The sequence below is a fragment of the Vicugna pacos genome, chromosome 34 (assembly GCF_048564905.1).
Source record: "Vicugna pacos chromosome 34, VicPac4, whole genome shotgun sequence".
NCBI classification, from domain to species: Eukaryota; Metazoa; Chordata; class Mammalia; order Artiodactyla; family Camelidae; genus Vicugna; species Vicugna pacos.
The window spans coordinates 18,705,625-18,723,186 of NC_133020.1; the positions used below are offsets into that span (position 1 = coordinate 18,705,625).

The 17,562-nt window shown below is 50.6% G+C and overlaps 1 long non-coding RNA gene across 1 annotated transcript; it reads right to left on the minus strand.

The window, feature by feature from the left end:
* Positions 1-2,561: 2,561 nt before the first annotated feature.
* Positions 2,562-13,154, minus strand: LOC140691344 (uncharacterized). The gene is made up of 2 exons (XR_012066965.1): positions 13,073-13,154; positions 2,562-2,815 (listed from the first exon to the last, which is right to left on the minus strand). It is a non-coding gene; the product is annotated as an uncharacterized lncRNA (long non-coding RNA).
* Between the last annotated feature and the right edge of the window lie 4,408 nt (positions 13,155-17,562).

Sequence of the window (17,562 nt, forward strand, 5' to 3'; positions counted from 1 at the left end):
TCAGGAAAACATCTAATCACATTTAATCCCGCCACCGTCCCCTTTCACCCTTCCCCCTCTGGCTCCAGCGAGCACTCCCAGATTCACCACCATCATCTATGCCCTGCTTGCGTCTGCTTCCAGCATGCTGTAGGAACCATCAGTGAACCCAGGATCTCAGCCCACAGGAAGAAAGCTGACCACCAGAGGACCCTCAGCTTTGGGAAAGGTCACCAATCACAGCTCTCTGCTTACAGATGAATTTGGGGTTGTCCTCACCCTTTGTGAGTTCTTCTAAGAAGTCAGCTCTTTAGGCACTGGGCACTGAAGTACACTGTTCTTCCAGATTACTGAGAACCAAAACAGGACCTGATTTCCCAACGTGGTGTCTATTCCATGACGAGGAGGAAGATCTGAAGAAGTTTGGATTGATTACGGGATGAAGAGCAGCAGCTATGCTGAATGACTTGATTATTTTGGCTTTGGACACGGAGGCTAGAGAAGACTTCTGCCTCTCAGACTCAATACCTATATTATAAACAGGATTGTAAATATTCTTTCTTAACAGAGACCTAAGTCCAAACACGGAGCCGAGCAGCAGTAATTCCGGGAATTTGTCCTCAGCTGTGTAGATGCAGAATGACTTGTTTTGGAATCCGATGAGGAATACAGGCACTGGAAACCAAAGGTGTGAGAACACCACCAAGGCTGAAGCTAAATGCTCCGACAGAGCTGCCGTCCTCCGAGAACCTGCGGACTTGAGCTTGAACCCCTGCTCAGCCACCAACCTCAGTTGGCCTCCCTGCATTGCTTGATGATCCTTATATACCAGGGTATTCCCTCCGCACATCCATTACTGAACCCCATGCCACACTCACAGCACCACAAACTTGTCCTACTTCCTCAAAAAAATGAGACCATGAGGAATAAAGTACTTCGGCTTCCAACCTCCTCCATCATCACGATGTCAAACTTGCCAACTCTTCCTCGCAGTCAGTGTCTTTCCTCTGGGGTCAGAGGGCAACGTGTCTCTCTCCAGTTCCCTGTGGTTCCTGGTGGTACCCCTTCCTGTCTCCCTGAGACTTTGCTTCAACAGCTGCCTCTTCCCTTGCTACGTCTTCAGCCTCTCAGCTTCTCCTGGCTCTTTGCTGTCTGCCAGTAAACATGCCCAAGTCTCTCCTCTCCTCGTAAAACCCTTTTCATGACTCCAAATCTTCCTCCAAACAACCTGTCTTTCATTCTGAAAAAAATAATTGTGCTCCTAAAATAGACATCTACACTCATTACCTCCACCACTTCACACCCCATCGCTCCTCAACCCCTTTCAGTCTGGTCTCTCTCTCTGCTTCACTTCCAACTGCCCTAGCCAAGGGCAGCACACATGGGGGGATGGGTTATAGCCACGGGATGCTTTCCAGCCCTGTGATGCCAGACATTCCTTCTTCTCTAACGTTGCGATCATGAACTCCTGACTCCCTCAGCACCACATCTGTGGTACTTGTCTCTTGCGTTTTAGCTGGCATCTCCTTGATGACCCCTCCTTGACTTCTCCGTAGCAGACCTCTCAGCCATCTCAGCCTTCCCCTTAAATATGCTGTTTTCAAGAATAAGACCTTGACCCACTACTATGCTTCTGATAAATGCTCTGAATGTTCTTCTAACTCATTATTTTAAGCACTCCTTGTATCTCGAGGACCACCATATTCCTGTCTCCAGCCCCACTCTCCTCCCCAAGAGTCACAGTTGCCCTCCAGCTGCCTACTCGTCTTGGCCAACTGTCTTTTCTCATTCTATTTCCCCTCTTTCCTATAGTCTCACTTTCTCAGCTCATAATTCTGTCACCCATCTTCTCACCCAAGTGAGAAGCTTGACATCATCCTACACTCTCCTTTCTTTCTCCTCCCCCACGTCTGACCAGCTACCAAGTCCCGCTCACTTTACTTCTTAATCACTTTTCCAGTCTGTCCCTCCTGTCTCTACTTCTGCTGCCCTAGTTCAGATCCTATTAGCTCTTACTCAGCCTTTTGAAATCCTCCCTTCTATGTTAGTCCATCAAAATCCACTCTCCAAATGAAAACAGAATGTTCCATCTAAATGTAAACATAGTATTCCCTTGCTTAATCCCTCAGAAGCTCATATTATCTGCAGAAATAACTCCCACCTCTTTGCCAAGGCATAAAAGCCCCATCTAATCTCATCTCCTGCAACTCCCTGTTCCTGGACCTCATGTTCCTGCATTGACCAACCACTGGTGGGTCTCCATCCTCACCATGTTCTTGCATATCTGTGCTGTTGCTCATGCACAGAATGTTCTTCCCTTCCTTTCACTGCCTGGCTAACTCATTCTCTACCAGAACCAATTTCCAGCATGGGTTCCTCTGAGAAGCCTCCTCTAAACTGCAGGTTGGACTCCTCTGCTCCCCCAGCCTCTTAACATCTGCATCTCACTGTCTTTCATATCACCTCCCTTTGCCAAATTATATCTGAATGTTTTGTGGATGTGTTTGCTCCCTCACAATATGGTAGATTCCTTAAGAACAGGAACTAATTCATCATGGTAGGCTAGTAACTGACACACAGTCTGGACACAGTAGGCACTTAATAAATGTTTGAATGGAACAGAACCATCTGGTTGACCTCAGGAAGTCACCCTCCCTCCCCGGGCCTCAGATTCTTCATCTGTCGATGACTCGGGGCTGGATACAGTGTTCTCTGTTGTGGGTCATTCCTTCTGTGACTCCCCATGCTTTTGTGCACTTCTGAGCAGGGAGGTGTTGACAGGGCAGAGTTGTCCAGATGTCTTTTTTTTCCATCCTACTGCTTCTGGAGTACATTTCTTTTTTAAAGAACAAAATAATAATAGTGTCACATTTGCTGCATGCTACTTGGTGCAGACACTATTGAAGGCCCTTTAAATACAATAACTCATTTGAAATTTATACCTACCCCGTAAGTGGGTAGGATTATTAGACCCATTTTTCATATGGGGAAAACTGAGGTACAGAGTACCCTTCACAAAGTTATGTGAGTAGGAAAAGGCTGCAATAGAATGAAACTTGGAATCTGACATAAGTGTGTGCTCATAACCATGCCACTGTGATGCATAGACAGACAATCAGATGGAGACAGACAGACAGACCAAGAGACATGATTGAGGAAAAGAGGAAAATGAATACTGCGCTGAGAAACGGAGAGAGAAATGGAGAGAGCTCACTCCCTGATGCCCACATGAGGCCTGACTCAGTACGAGGTCAGCGGAAGCACAAGGGAATTTGCACTCCCCACAGCCTTCGAGGCGTTGTGTGAATGAAAAAGGCAAAGTTTGTAAAATTGGACTCTGTGAGGCGTCTTTGGGTGTAATGAATTCTTCCTGCATTTGTCATCATGGTGCTAATTAAGCTACATTCTGTGGGCTTTAAAGTGGCTCTGGCCAGAGCTTCCCAGATATTTTACTGTAATTTAGCATGAGTCAGGCTTGAGTTAATGGACACAGGCCGCTTTATCCGCTCTGGCTGGGGCCCCGCCATTGCTGTCACATCTTCCGATATTCATCCTCGTGACACTAATCAGCAAGTATTGATTTAGATATTGTACATTTCCATAGGAATTCCATTTTAATTCAACATTAGAGTGCCAATTACAATGCAAAGGAACGGGCACCCAGACGTTGCCTTAAAGCATTACTGTCTTGGGAAAATCGGCCGGATCTAGTCACTCAGCCTGTGCCGTCCATGGGGTAGGACAAAGACCCGGACAGAAGGGAGTGGCTTCCTTTGTGATTCACCCAGAGGAGGCCCGATAGCTACCTCATGACGTAGCCCCTTGGTTAGGGTCTGAGGAGTGGTGATGGAGGAGGAAGGCTGCTTGGAGTGGGATGGGGGGCACCCTCTTAAATGTCTGCCCTACCGAACCTTCTGCTGAGACCTGCACCACCTAGCAGCGTCCTTAAAGAAAAGTGGAAATGGAGACTTGACGTGGGAGAGGAGGCGTCCAGCTGGACCATCAGGATAGAAGGAAGAGTCAGGGAGTTGAGATCCAGATGCTTTCTCTTGCTGAGAACACCCCGACCCTCCTCCTTATAAAAGCAAGGATTCTCCGGGAGGTACATTAGGTGATCTTAAGAAGACCCAAGTCTTAAGAAGTCCTGTGTTCTTTTTCACTCCTTCTCTGTGAGTCCGATAGTCAGGCTTCTCTTGTTCTGTTCATCCCTTGCGTCCTTTGTGTCTCCTTACATCTTTGGTTTGCCCGGGTTCCACCGTCACCACCCTTTCTTTCCCCACGGCTACTCATTCTCCCAGGGCCTAGGGACGCCAAAGAATTGCCACCAAGAACCAGAAGCCAGGAGAGAGGCAAGGAACAGACTTCCTCTGGCCCCCCCCTCCAAAAGGGGACCAGCCCTGCACACATCGTGATTTTAGATTTCTGAGCCTCCAGAACCGTAAGGGGATACACGCCTACAATTTGGAGCAACCTAGTTTGCAGTACTTTGTTACGACAACCCTAAGACACTGAGACACTCACAGAGTTGAGATGCCAGTGTCACCTGCTTATTCCTTGCATAAGCCTCCCCACCGCCTCAGTCTCCCCGCTGTCCACGGGCTTAAGTTGCAAGTCCCTCACACCCTAACCTGACCTCCCCGTGGGCTGAGCCCTGCACATTCCTCTGTGTCACCCACCCCTTCACCTGTTGCTCCCCCAATACGCAAACCAACTTCCCTTAATCCACCAGAGCAGAGTCCACTGCCCCGTCTCTGGACGCCCCCGCCACCCTCTGCATATCTGCTGGTCTGTTCCAGCCGGTGTCACACTGCAGGACGACTATGGTTACTGCCCCATCTTGTTTCGTTGTCCGTCTTCCCCACAGGCTCTGCCGAAGCACTTTACAGAAGGCTGATTGATTAGTTGAGAGAATACAGACGAGGTCATCCGTCTCCCGAGTTCCCTGCTCCCGGCACGACGCCCAGCACCTAGTAAATGTTCACTGGATGCTGGTGGAATGAATGAGACTGGCGCCAGCTTTTTGAGGAACATCTGGTTAGGAGAACAGGAGTAGGAGAAAGGTGGAAGGAAGCAGCTCTCCCGGCATTTGCTTCCTGGTCTAACGTCTACACACCTTCTCCCCTTCATCGTCCCCGTGCCTCCTGGGACCTGGCATAGGGTGGCCATGCAGTAAGGAAGGGCCAAGGAAAGGAAGAGGGGAGCAGTTAGAGAGGAAGGTGGAGCGGCAGGAGGAGAACATCTTGGCCCGGATGCCGTGGATGGAGCGGACCAGCTTCACCCCGGCTGCCCTCCCACGTGGTCCTCAGTGCAGATCAGAGTAGTGACAGTGCACAGAGTGAAGCATTTAGTTTGCTCCCCAGGAGCATGCAGACGTCCAGGGCAGCCGTCTCTCCAGACACAAGGACTTATTTAAAAGTGCTCTCGAGAAGAATATCAGAGAGTTACAGAATTTTGGAGTTCAAGGTGCATCAGAGACTATCTAGGCTCAGGGATCTTGGAATTTTTGAGTTCTAAGGAAGCTGAGAGATCAAGGAGCTTCGGCTTCACCCCTTCCTGCACTTATATTAATGACAAAGCAATTGAGGCCCAGAGAGGGGAGGCGGCTTGCCCAAGGTCACACAGCCAATCACCCTTGCTTTCTGTAGCTCCATTCTCACGTATTCCTTTCTGACAGCTTGTTTAACTGCACCCAAGAGCAAGAATCACCCACAGATGGCACCATGGTTTTTCCACATTCTTCAGCACATTCTTCAGCAACCTTTCATTCTTTTCTGAGCATTGGAAGTGGGCAGAGTTACGCATTCCTCCTCCCTAGCTTCCCTGACACGGCCTTCCTGAATCCTCCCTCGATGCCTGACGCCCTCCACCAGGCCCTTTACGTGCCACACATTCTCCGTGTGCCTAGGAAGATGCTCTCATCTGGGCCGTCCACGTATCTGTGTGCCTCTGCTCCTCCAGAGACCAACGCCTCGTTCAGGTGCTGTCGAAATGCCCCATCAAACGAGAGGAAGACCCTAGGTTCACAGCACAGACACAGTGGCCGCCGACTCCCTTCAAGTAGCAAAGCCCCAGTGGATCTTAAGAATCCCTTTCTGACCCATGGGAACCTGCACGAGGAGGTTTTTGGATTCAGGCAGAGGTCAGTCTCTCCAAAAGGCAGGATAGGAGCTGGAATTGGAGTCAGGTGATGCAGTGCACATCGATGGCCCCTGCTCTTAAAGCTCCTGGGCTATTCAGTGTCTTCATTTCATGTATCATCATATACATACATGCAGGGGGGCCCTTTACAGGGATGGCAAAGGAGGAATACTGAGAAAAGTCATAGAAGTGGCTTGAAGGTTGTGAAGCCTAACTTGGAAAAAGCCAAGAGATAGAGCCATCGTTGGGTCTATGGGAGCAAGAATGCAGACTCGTTGTTGGAACTGAATGGAGGAAACATGCTCTTGGGTTGACAACAGGAGACATCAGTAGTGGTGCTCCCAACAGTGACGGGGGAGATGCTCTCCATCTGGGCAGAGGCAGACCTTCCTGAGGCTCACTGAGAACAGCCTGTCCAATGGCATTTTTAACAGAAATAGAAAAAATGATCCTAAAATGTGTGTGAAGTCACAAAAGACACCTGATAATGAAAGCAATCTTGAGAAAGAAGAATAAAGCTGGAGGTAACACATTTCCTGATTTCAAGCTATGTTACAAAGCTGTAGTAATCAAAACAGTGTGGCATTGGCATAAAAGCAGACACACAGCTCAAAGGAACAGAATAGAGAACCCAGAAAAAAAAAAATCCATGCACATATGGTCAATTAATTTATGACAAAGAAATCAAGAATACAGAATGAGGAAAGGATATTTCTTACACACATGGTGTTGGGAAAACTGGACAGTCGTGTACAAAAAAATAAAACCGAACCCCTATCTTACAGTATGCACAAAAATCAACTCAAGATGGATTAGACTTACATGCAAGACCTCAAGCCATAAAACTCCTGGAAGAAAACGTAAGGGGTAAGCTCCTTGACTTCAGTCCTAAGAATGATATTTTAGATTTGACACCAAAAGCAAAGGTGACAAAAGAAAAATAAGCAAGTGGGATGACATCAAACTAAAAATCTTCTGCACAGCAAAGGACGCCATCAACAAAATGGAAAGCCAGCCTATGGAACTGGAGAACATATTTGCAAAACATCTATCTGATTAGGAGATGTGGGTGTTCCAGGAAGAACACTGGCTTGGCGACCCAGAGTTCAGAATTGGAGGTCTGGTTCATCCACATATGCACCATATAACCCTAGGTGAGGTCCATTTCACCCTTCTGGGATAAGGGGTCTGTATGTCTTTCCAAAGAATGGTTCCTGCTTGAAGATCTTGTGTATTTCAGAAGTAGGATGTTAATGGCCAAGAATTCTCTGGACCCCTAAGAGTTAAGCATATGCCTACCATGGAATATCAAAGATGCTGACGGATCACACGTGACCATGTACTTGAACAATTCATTTCATAAATCTCAATGAAACATAATGACCTGATTAATATTAATTGTCTTCTCCTTCCTTCCAAGGCATGGGGTGAGGATGGAGGAAAAAAAAAAGAGAGGAGACAGCAGAAGGGATGAATTCTTAAGTGGTGTGATTCAGTGACCTCCAAAAGATCTCCGAAGATGAGCATGCAATTACTACTAATTGTGAATAGCGCCACTGATAGTGATGACAATCCATCACCCTGCTTGGCCCTGTTCTAAACAAGACTATGGGCATTAGTGCGATTCATCACATTAACGGCCAGCGTTCCGAGGGGGCTGCAGTCACAGGTCTGTGTGGTTCTGTATTCTGGATGGCGGAGGAGCGGAATCCCAGCGATCACTGAGGTCATCTGACCCGGGCCTCACCCACCCCGCACCGCTGGGCTCCAGCTCCCCTAATCTAGAGACGTGAGTGTCCCCTCGCCTGGTAATCACAGCCTTTAAAGTAACAATAGTAACAATAAAACGATAGAATAACCTTCCCTTAGTCAGGGTCCCAAACTGCTCAGATTTGGAAACTGCTTCTGGCTGAACCTCCTCCTTGTTACAGCTTATCCTGCAGCTGGAACCTAGGACCTGGGAAGGCGGACGCGGATGCTAGAGAATGCAGCTCTATTTCTGTTTCGATGGGTCTAAGCAGCAAGAAATGGGACTTTGATTTGCCTGCCTATAAAATAGTGGTAATACCGACTATGTCCCTCTCTTTTATTTTATAAGTGGAAATTATATGGGAAATCCACGGTGTGTCTTTGAGAAAACTGCAGTGCATACATAAATCAGGACTTACTCTGGGATTTCTCCTGGTATTTTAAAAAAATTTTTGCTTATGACGCTAATGGCCGCTTCCAGTTGAAACAAAAACAATCCCACGCAGCCATTGGTATCAATGTGTCACTCTCCACCCCTTTGACAACAGAAAACACGGCACGTGTCCGGTATCATGAAGCAGTCAAATCCAGAGAAGACATGCGGAGGCCGTTTCTTCAGAGATTCCAGCACCGCTCGGTGCCCACCGTGGCCCAGCTCGGCACGGATGCGGGCAGCTCCTCCGCGCCACGCTCGCGTGGGTAATCCATCCATGGCTCCTCCAAAGAAGCTTCGAGCCCCTATTCTGCATTGAAAAACCACGTGTCATTACACACAAGTTAATTTTTCGACCACTCCTCCCAAACCAAAAGAAGCAAGCGGACACACAAAAAAGCAGAGGATGCAGCCTCGCAGAGCTGATGCGATTTGTCCTTGGTTTACCGTTTGTCCCGGATTATCCCACATCCACAAATCACTTTTGAAACAGAAGTTCTGAATGCGCCCGCGGAGTCCCACCTGGTTCTGCCAGCTATTGCCTTGTTCACCCATCATGCTGTTTCTCAGTGGACGGAGCACATCTCTCCGTCGGGAACTGGGAGCCTTGACAACGACAGAGGAGAAATCTTGCATGGTTGACTGCACCAGCTCATCCTCCCCTGCTCTGGTCCTGAAAACCGAAAGTCTCTCCATAAGAGATGGAGAGGGCGTCCCTTGAAGATGCTTTGTTGCTCTGGGTCTCGGAGAAGCAGAAGAAGCCAGCCTTGCCTTGTTTCATCTAGACCCAGATAGCCACCCGCCCTGCTTGCTTTTCTGGTGCAGACACCTGAGCCTGCATGAGCGCCCTTATCTGTACTCCGCAGAACCATTCATTTGGATTGGTTCTTCCTCGTACGTGGTAAGACATTTTCATTCCTATTTTGCTGGTGGTGACATAAAGGGTAACTTTCAGAGTAAAACCCTCGTATTGGGACTGTCGGCTCCCGTGATGCACTCTAGTGTCCTTACAATCTGTCTGGAGCTCCGGGGTCCCCCCAAAAGCTGTGGTTCAGAGGGATCCTATGCGGGAGTCCCCTCCTAAAACCCCCGACTCTTCCAACCTCAGCTTAAGTGTGTGGTCACAGTCACTGCATACATCTGTCCCGCCTAAGCCGCCAGGAAAATGCGGCAGTGGAAAACAGCAGGGCTTTGCGAGGCCTGAACCCGGCTTCTCACACCACCAGATGCTGGCCTCCATCGGGCTGACTTCCGTCTACCCAGTTCCACTTTGATTTCAAGTCTCTGCCACAGATACACCCAGGCCCACCAGCTCTGCACCTCAGGAAAGCTCTGGGACGTTCGTGAGCAGGAAGCTGGCTGGCGAGTCTGCTCAACAGATACTTAAGTCCCGTCCCCACAGTTTCTGACTCCCCAGGAGCGGGGTGAGATGGGAGGGACCTGAGGTCTACCCAGCCTCTCAGGGGCTCAGATGCGGTTGCTCTGGGGAGCAGAGCTGAGACCCGGCCCTGAGGGAGGGGTCTCTGTCTGGGAAGTCAGTCAGCAGACCTGAGGCTTCGTGCTTCTTTTTTCTTTCATTCTCTTCTTCGTACTCAGTTTCTTTGCCAAAAAAAATGGGAGACCATCCACCCTGTTTGTAAGGTCCTTTCATGCCAGGATGGAGTTCTGGGGGACAGCATGCCTGGTGTGGGCTAGATCATGCCCCTAAAAGCTCCAGAAGTTCAGAGTGTGGCACTGTTTGGAGACAGGGTCTTTACAGAGGTGATCAAGTCATAATGAGGTCTTTAGGATGGGCCCTAGTCCAGTACGGCTGGTGTCCTTATAAAAGGGGACATTTGGACACAGGGAGATAAGAATCAAGGAAAATGCATGAGAAGACTATAGAGCTAAGCTCTCAAAAGCCAGGGAACTCCCAGGAGCTGAGCCCTGGAACCATGCTTCCCGGCTGACTTCAGAGAGAGCAGGGCCCTGGGTTTGCCTCCTGCAGGACTGTGAGATGGCACACCTCTGTTGCTTCAGCCCTGCTGGAGACCTCCCCCAATGGCGTCAGATCCAGCCAACACGGACCAGAGGAAGAGCCACGGGCCGCTGGGTCCGGCTGCTTCATGTCGCGCAGAGTGGAGATGCTCATCTTCGGGGGCTGGCGGGGGGCCACCTTCCCATTTCTCTTGGTGTTCTGTGTAGTCTGGGGGCTTCTGTCACTCTGAAGGACTCCACTGCAAAAAAGCAACACGGGATCTCTTCAAAGGCGATCAGAAGAAATCCAGTCAGGTCCTGGGGGAAAGTCCACACAGCCAGCATTGCCTGGGCTCTTACCACACGCCAGGCGCTCTTGTCACCGTCCTAGAAAGACATCATTATTATCCGGACCGCGCTCCAGTGAGGGAACGGAGGCACATGGAGATGAAGTCCTTGCCCAAGGTCACACCTGGAAAGTGGGACAGGTGTCAGGCTGGTCCAACAGGCACAGAGAGGATGACAGGGAGCACCGAGTGATCCACTTTATCAAAGTGTTTCCCCAATTTCTTTTGATTTAATCTTTGGAGAAAAAGGAGGAGTTTGCTAGTCAAAAATGCTGCGTGTAGAGGGTGTGCGAAAGATTCTCCAGAGAAGATAAAGCTTCTGCCAAGGGTGGGTGGGTTCACTGGGTTCAGGGAAGTCTGCCCTTTGGCCGCTCAGAGGGTGGGAGGGCGCTGAGCACGCAGACCCTTATTCGTCAGTGAGGCCCAGAGCTCGCCCTTATGAAGATGTCCCATGGTCTTTTTTCCAGAATGTGCTCTCTAACAGGTGGCTATCGTCACCCCCATCAGCACCCGCCTCCTCCTCACTTGCCCTTGCATCGATGCATTATTCTGCAATCGATAAATGCCTTTCACAAGTACCCTTTCATTTGCTCATCACAGTACCATGAAGTAAGCAGAACTTTAATCCAGATGAAGAAGAAATTGAACCTTACGAAACGTCCGTGATTTGTTTGAGGTCCCCAGCTGACTCCTTGGAGAGCCAGGACCTAAATCCAGGAGTGCCAACCTTCCCCACCTACCCAGGCTCTTTCTACTCCAGCCCCCAGACAAGCCCCCCACCCTGGGCCCTGGGCTGCCACGAGCGGCTGGGGCTGGGGGCTCGGTCCGGAGCCCGGCTCCTCCTGGCCCTGCGAGTGAAGCCTGGGGCACCCTGCCTGGAGGAATTCAGAACATGCTGCTGTTATTTGTGGCGCGCTTTGTCTCTGGGAGATGGGGGCTTGCACAGCTCAGAAAAAGCAGCACTTGCCCACACAGACCGCTCTGCCCGGGACTATTAATATCCAGCACAGTGGCTTAGGGACGAGGTGGAGGTTCGCTCTGGCCCCGGCGCTGCCCGGCCGCGGAGGCCGTGTCCTTTTGCAGCAGCCCCGCGAACACCCCGGCAGTGAGAGTCTGGCCCCACCTTCTGATCCGGCGCAGCCAGGAGAGGAGAAGAGAGAGGGCCTTGCATGGAACAGCAATTGCCCGGCCTCATCATCTTTACTTGGGAGATTGGGACAAATGGAAGCTTGAAGTCTCAAAATAATATTTGATTAGGGCCCCCTCGGGAGTCTAAGGCATCCCAGGCATTTCGCATTTGCCGTCTTTCTCAGTCTTAGAGTTATCTCTGTGCAGAGGGAAAGGGTAAACGTTTTTAATACATTTATTCACTCAGAAAACATGTGTTGAGTCTCTACTGTGTGCCTCAACCACCCTGGCTCTGAGGATGCAAAGATGAGGAGGATGGCTCTCGTGGGCTCAAGCTCATAGCTTGGTGGAGAAAGACAGCTGATAGTTGTTATGTCACAGTGTGATTATCGGTGTAGCAAAACTGAGCATATGAAGGTGTGAGAGCACGAGGGGAGGAGTAGTCCACTCAGTCTAGGAGACACGGAAGTCAGGAGACTCCCAAGACGAGAAATAGTGCACTGGGTCTTAGGGATAAACAGACGTTCATCAAGACATGGCTGGGAAGGGCGTTCCATCAAAGGGAAGAGTAAGTGGAGAGCCAGGGAGATGGGCACCAGCTGGCACCCAAGATAAAGGATCTACATCCCGGAGAGGAAAGGGATAGGGTGGTGGGTGTGAGCCGGACAGGAAAGGGTAGGCTTGCCAGTCACTCAACGTCCTTGGGCTCGATTTCCAAAGGTATTCTCGAGACCCTCTCCGACTCTTCTCTCACTGGGCGATGTTGCCTGCCACCTGTCTGCGTGCCCCTGCCTCACACCCCATGCTTCAAATCCTCCACGTCGCCCTTGAAGGTCTCCTGCAGTCTACACTGCTTCCAGAATCGTGGGGGAATCTCATGCAGGGAATATTTTGCATCAAGAGGCCTGGGTGGCAGAATGACGGCCAAGGGAGACAGGACAGAATGACAAATGATAGGACAATGAAAGCCTACAGTCGTGACTAATGAAACCCAGACCATTCTCGTCTGCTTGTGGAGCTGGGAGGCTGGCGCAGGCCCTCTAATTGGCACATCAGGCTTGGGGGCCTCCCTGGCTCACTTGTAACACTCAGGAACCCACCGACAGACGTGCGTATCATTAGTGCAAATTACCCAGGTTCACCTGCAGCCCCAGTCCTTTGCTCCAGCAAAGATGAAAAGGCCTGAGGGACCCCAAGATTGAACCATGCGATGTCATTAGCTAAATCTCAGTCCTCACAGCTCCCAGGACTAATTATAGAAGGAGGAGTGGCTGGGGCCAGACCCCTCTGATATAAAAAGATTTTATGAAAGGCAAAGGGGGGAGGCAACAATAATTCTCACCCTATTATATTCCTTTCAATTATTTACAGTAATAGGCACTGATGGCGACCAAATATAGAGACTGGAATCCAGTGAGGTCACATGGGTGTTCTGGAAGCCAGTGATGCAGCCTTGGAATCTGGGGACCCCGTGAGGCAGCGTGTCAGCTGCCCTTGCGTTCTTCGCCTCCTGCTGTTCCTGTCTCTCTCTCTCTGCTTGCCCTCCCCCCACCACCAAAGCCGAGAGCACAGACCCCGGAGAGCATTCTCAGCTTCACCCCATGTCCAGGGCCAGCAGAGATCGCTCTGCCACGCGGGGCTTCGACAGGACAGTCACACTCATTCTCCTGACTCAGTGCAGTGGCAGTGAACTTGAGGACTCCAAGGGCAACGTGGGGATGGTGCCAGTGAGCATGACCTACAGACCCCCGGGCGCCCTCTGGCCACTAGGGAGCCCTTGAGCAAAAGCCGTGTAGCACCCAGCATCCACGTGCTCCTCCGTGTCCCCTGGCCTCCGTGGTATTGGGTTGGCGGCTTCTGGCTGACGAAACGTGGGCAGTGATTGATATCAGCCACTTGAGATCTGCCCTTAAAACATCCTACAAAATCCTCCAGCTCTCTCTTCCACAGAAGAAAGATAGAATTTTTCCTTTTTTTTTTTTTTGGCCTTAGATGCCACATGTTCCAGATGGTGCAGCTACAAGAGGAGAAACCTCTTGAACCCCCCAGTTATCAGACTGTGACTTAGGGGGAAATACATGTTCTTGCCGCTGATGACGGGGTTTGTCTGATGTGGCAGTTAGCACCAGTTTTTTCTAAAAAGTGTAAACCTTGCAGCCCAGGCACCAGGCACAGAGATGTTCATCCTGCACAAAGGAAGAAACCCAGTGCATTAAATCGATCATTCTCTCTTCCTGGGTCAAATGATTCATGCTTTGGAATAACCCTTGACCTGCAGGTTGGAGGAGAGGTTGTAGTAAGTAAGTCCCTGGTGATGGGCAGGCCCCCGTGTCACTGCCTTGGAGCGGGGACAGTTTAACTCCCCCAGGAGCAGGAGGAAGGAGCCTTTCTTGGGACAGACTCCAGCAGGCTTCCTGGAACTCTGTATAATCAGAATCTGGGGAGTGAGGTCCCAGCAAGCTTGGGAGACCACAAGCTTGGGAGACGCATGCACACCCTGTTTTCCATGTGGAAGCGCCAGTCTCACCGTGTGTGTCCACCACTGGGAGGTCACCAGGCAGAGGAGACTGCCTGGCACATGCCGTCGTCCTGGCTGCTCTGGGCCCTGGGCTGCTTCCATGCTTCTCAGTGGTCCAGGACCCAGTGTTTGAAGGGCCTGGCCATCTTTTTAACCTGTGATATTTTTTCTTCTAGAAATTCCTTTTCTATTTTTCCTTACCTCCTCTTCCCTTCCTTCTATCTCTACCTCCAGCTCTGATTTCTGAGCTCAAATCTCCCGACAACTAGTTCTATGCTCTTGAGGAAAGAGCACATTTGATATTTTCGAAAACAGGACCCCACGCTTTCCAACTGGCTGTAGTTTAAGTAATCAGAGTCTGGTCTGAGAGGACCCCCAGCCCCCCACCAGGAAAGCAGAAGCATTTCCTAGATTCCTGCATTTGGTGGTTTTTGCCAACTCAGTCACTGAGGCAGAAAATCAGAGACAGAAGACAGACAGCTCCAGGGTCCATTCTCTTTGGATCTGCAAAGCACCGCTTCAGGAGGTACTGAAGCCCGGGGGTTGCACTGAAGATGCCACACAGAGGCGGTTTCTGGGCCACGCCCCCATCACCACTGCCTCCGTTGTCCCGAGTGTGCGGCCACCTGGCTCACACCTCCTCTCTCCACGTGTGGCGATGACTTTCTTCTGCTTCCTCTTCTCCAGCCCATCTGATCGGCCGCCCGCCGAATGCCCTCCCCACACCCACCACTGGGCACACCCTTCCTCTGCTGGGAAGCTTTTCGTGATTCCTCACTACCTTTCGACAAAATCCTAAGCTAGCATTCAAAGCCTCCAAATTCTGGACCCACCCTACCCTTCCGAGCCATCTTTCCTTCTCCCTCTTCCCAAACTTTCAAACTGTCCATGTCAGCTTCACCCCATGCCTCCCTATCGCCTCCCAAGAGGCCACCATGCCCTTTCTGGTTGGGAAGAGTCTGCCAGGCCCTCGAGCTCTTACCCCACCCCATGGCCTCTGTGTTCCTTGCAGCCCCCATGCATGGGTGCCCTCTCTCAGTTCAAAATGCCACGGCTCTTGGAGCTTCCCACTGGTGGTTAAGCCATTCCGCCTTGTGTGACAGTCGTTGCATGGATGACGGCTTTGTCTCCACTACTGGAGGGTGAGGCCTTTGAGAGAGGAGGTCACACGTGACTCACGGCGTGCGTCTTACCTCGGCAGGGCGGTAGCGCTATAAAAACGTGGGCCGTTGGGTGGACTAGAAGGCGGCTGAAGGGGGATCAGCCTGATATTAACATCCAGCCAGGCTTTTATCCAAAGCGGAAATCAAGAGTTGACTGGACTTTCTTGAAATTAGATCAGATAAATCTTTAAAGAGCAGCCTTTCTTGGAAGAATAAAGGAGAGGGGGAGGGATTCAGGCCATCAGAAAAATAAATATTAGCCACCTTAGGTTTAGATCCTAGCTGGGGATTTGTCCATCTGCAAAAAAGGGTCTGGCCTCACACCCCCTGGAACCAGGAATTGCGGAGCTTCTGGGCCAAGAGTTTGCACAGAAAGCGAGCGCTCGCCACTTACCAACTGTTTCCTGCTCCTCTGGCTAATCGGGAATCTCCGCTAGAAAATGACACCAGGTGTGTGTCACTGAGTGTCACCTGCTCCCGTCCTGCTGGTGCCTCCTAGACCCTTTGATCCTCTGCTCCCATTGTCTCCTGTAACCAATCCTTTCCATTTTGTATTTCCCCCCCAGATCACCTGATACCTCCAAGCATCCAGGTGTTTCTTTCAGTAGCCGGCAGCTGATAACTGGGCCCGCTGGTGTCACCCCGAGCCCCTGTCCTCCGCAGCGGAAGACTCAGAGCCGAGATCCCCTGCACGGAGAGGTGCGTGCCAAAATCCGCCCTTTCAAACCCATTCATCAGCGAACTAAAGCGAATGCCTGAAATGTCTGGAGCAATAGACGCACCATTGAATTATAACTTTACGAGACAGTTATTTCAAGATAATATCTCATTAGATGTACAAGTTGTTGGTTAAAAAAAAACAAACACATGAACTACAATGAGCCCTAGCACTTTGTTGACATCCCTTGGGTAATTCTCTTCGCAGTTTGATTCGTAAATTCTTGGGACAAAAACTATGTCTTCTGTGTCTTTGGTGTCCCACACTATGTCCAGCCTCAAACTGAAGACACAAGCCTGTGCGCCTGCTCCTGGAGGAGGCGCTTTCTTGGATTGTACACCTCACTGATCTTTTCCATTAATTAGAACAGCCAATCTAAACTCGCTGCTCGAAGTTGAATTAGTCCTCACAGGAGCTCAGTGAAGAAGTAGAGAAGAGGATCTTGCTCTGGACCTTTCTGAACCCAGAGAGGCTGGGATCAAGACCAGAGAGTGTGAGCGCCTGCCCAGGTATTGCCCAGGAACTCAGGGGTACAGCCCCTCCACTGGGGAAGAAACCTACCAGGAACAAAGTAAATCCACAGGACGCAGTCAACGGACACACACTCCAGAGGCGTTTAGAAGGGAGCGTTTTTATTGCTTGACATCATGGTGATCCTCACTGTGTTCCCTACGGCTCAGGAGAAACAGGCGTAAGAGAATCTCATGACGCCGGAGGATTTCAGGCCATTCCTCGTGCTTAAAGGGACAACCGAGCCACAAGCATCTCTCCCCAGAACTGGTCCACAAAGGGCCTGGGTGTGCTGAAGCCCCAGAGAGAGGACGCCTGAGGTGGGGCTTATCCTCACGACGTGAGTTGACATCCAGCCAAGCACCGGCTTCTCCAGAGTTGCCAGGACACAGAGGGCCTCTCTCTAGCGGAGGCAAAGCCTACCTTCAAACACACATCCGAGGTGGAGAGAGGTGTCGCCGTGCCAGCAGACAGTGCCCTGTGTAGATGTCTTGGACAGTGGATGGAGATTTGCCCTGGGCCTGGTTCCCTCCCAGGGGCAGACACTGCATTTGCACACAGGCTCCTGGATCCCTCTGAAACTCCAAGCTTCTCACCAAACTACACTGCAGGTCCTTTGTCTGGATGGCGCTAGTGGTCCACCCCGAGCATCAAAGGCAATGATGCGTCTGCGACTTTAAACTTATGAGCTACTCTGTGTGTCTTTACAAATTGTATTGCAGTCTCCTCAGACCAGGAGCATTCGCATTTAAAGCATTCTCAGAGGCTTCGCACACGTGTGAGCGGTACGGCTGACGGGCAGCGCAGCAGGAGGGCCGAAGCCCCTCTTGCCTAAGAAGCTAAGAGGGTTTGACTTCCTCCCCCGCCCTGCCCCAGTAAATCCAGTAAGTTTTATGACAGGAGATTTCCTTCAAACATGGAAG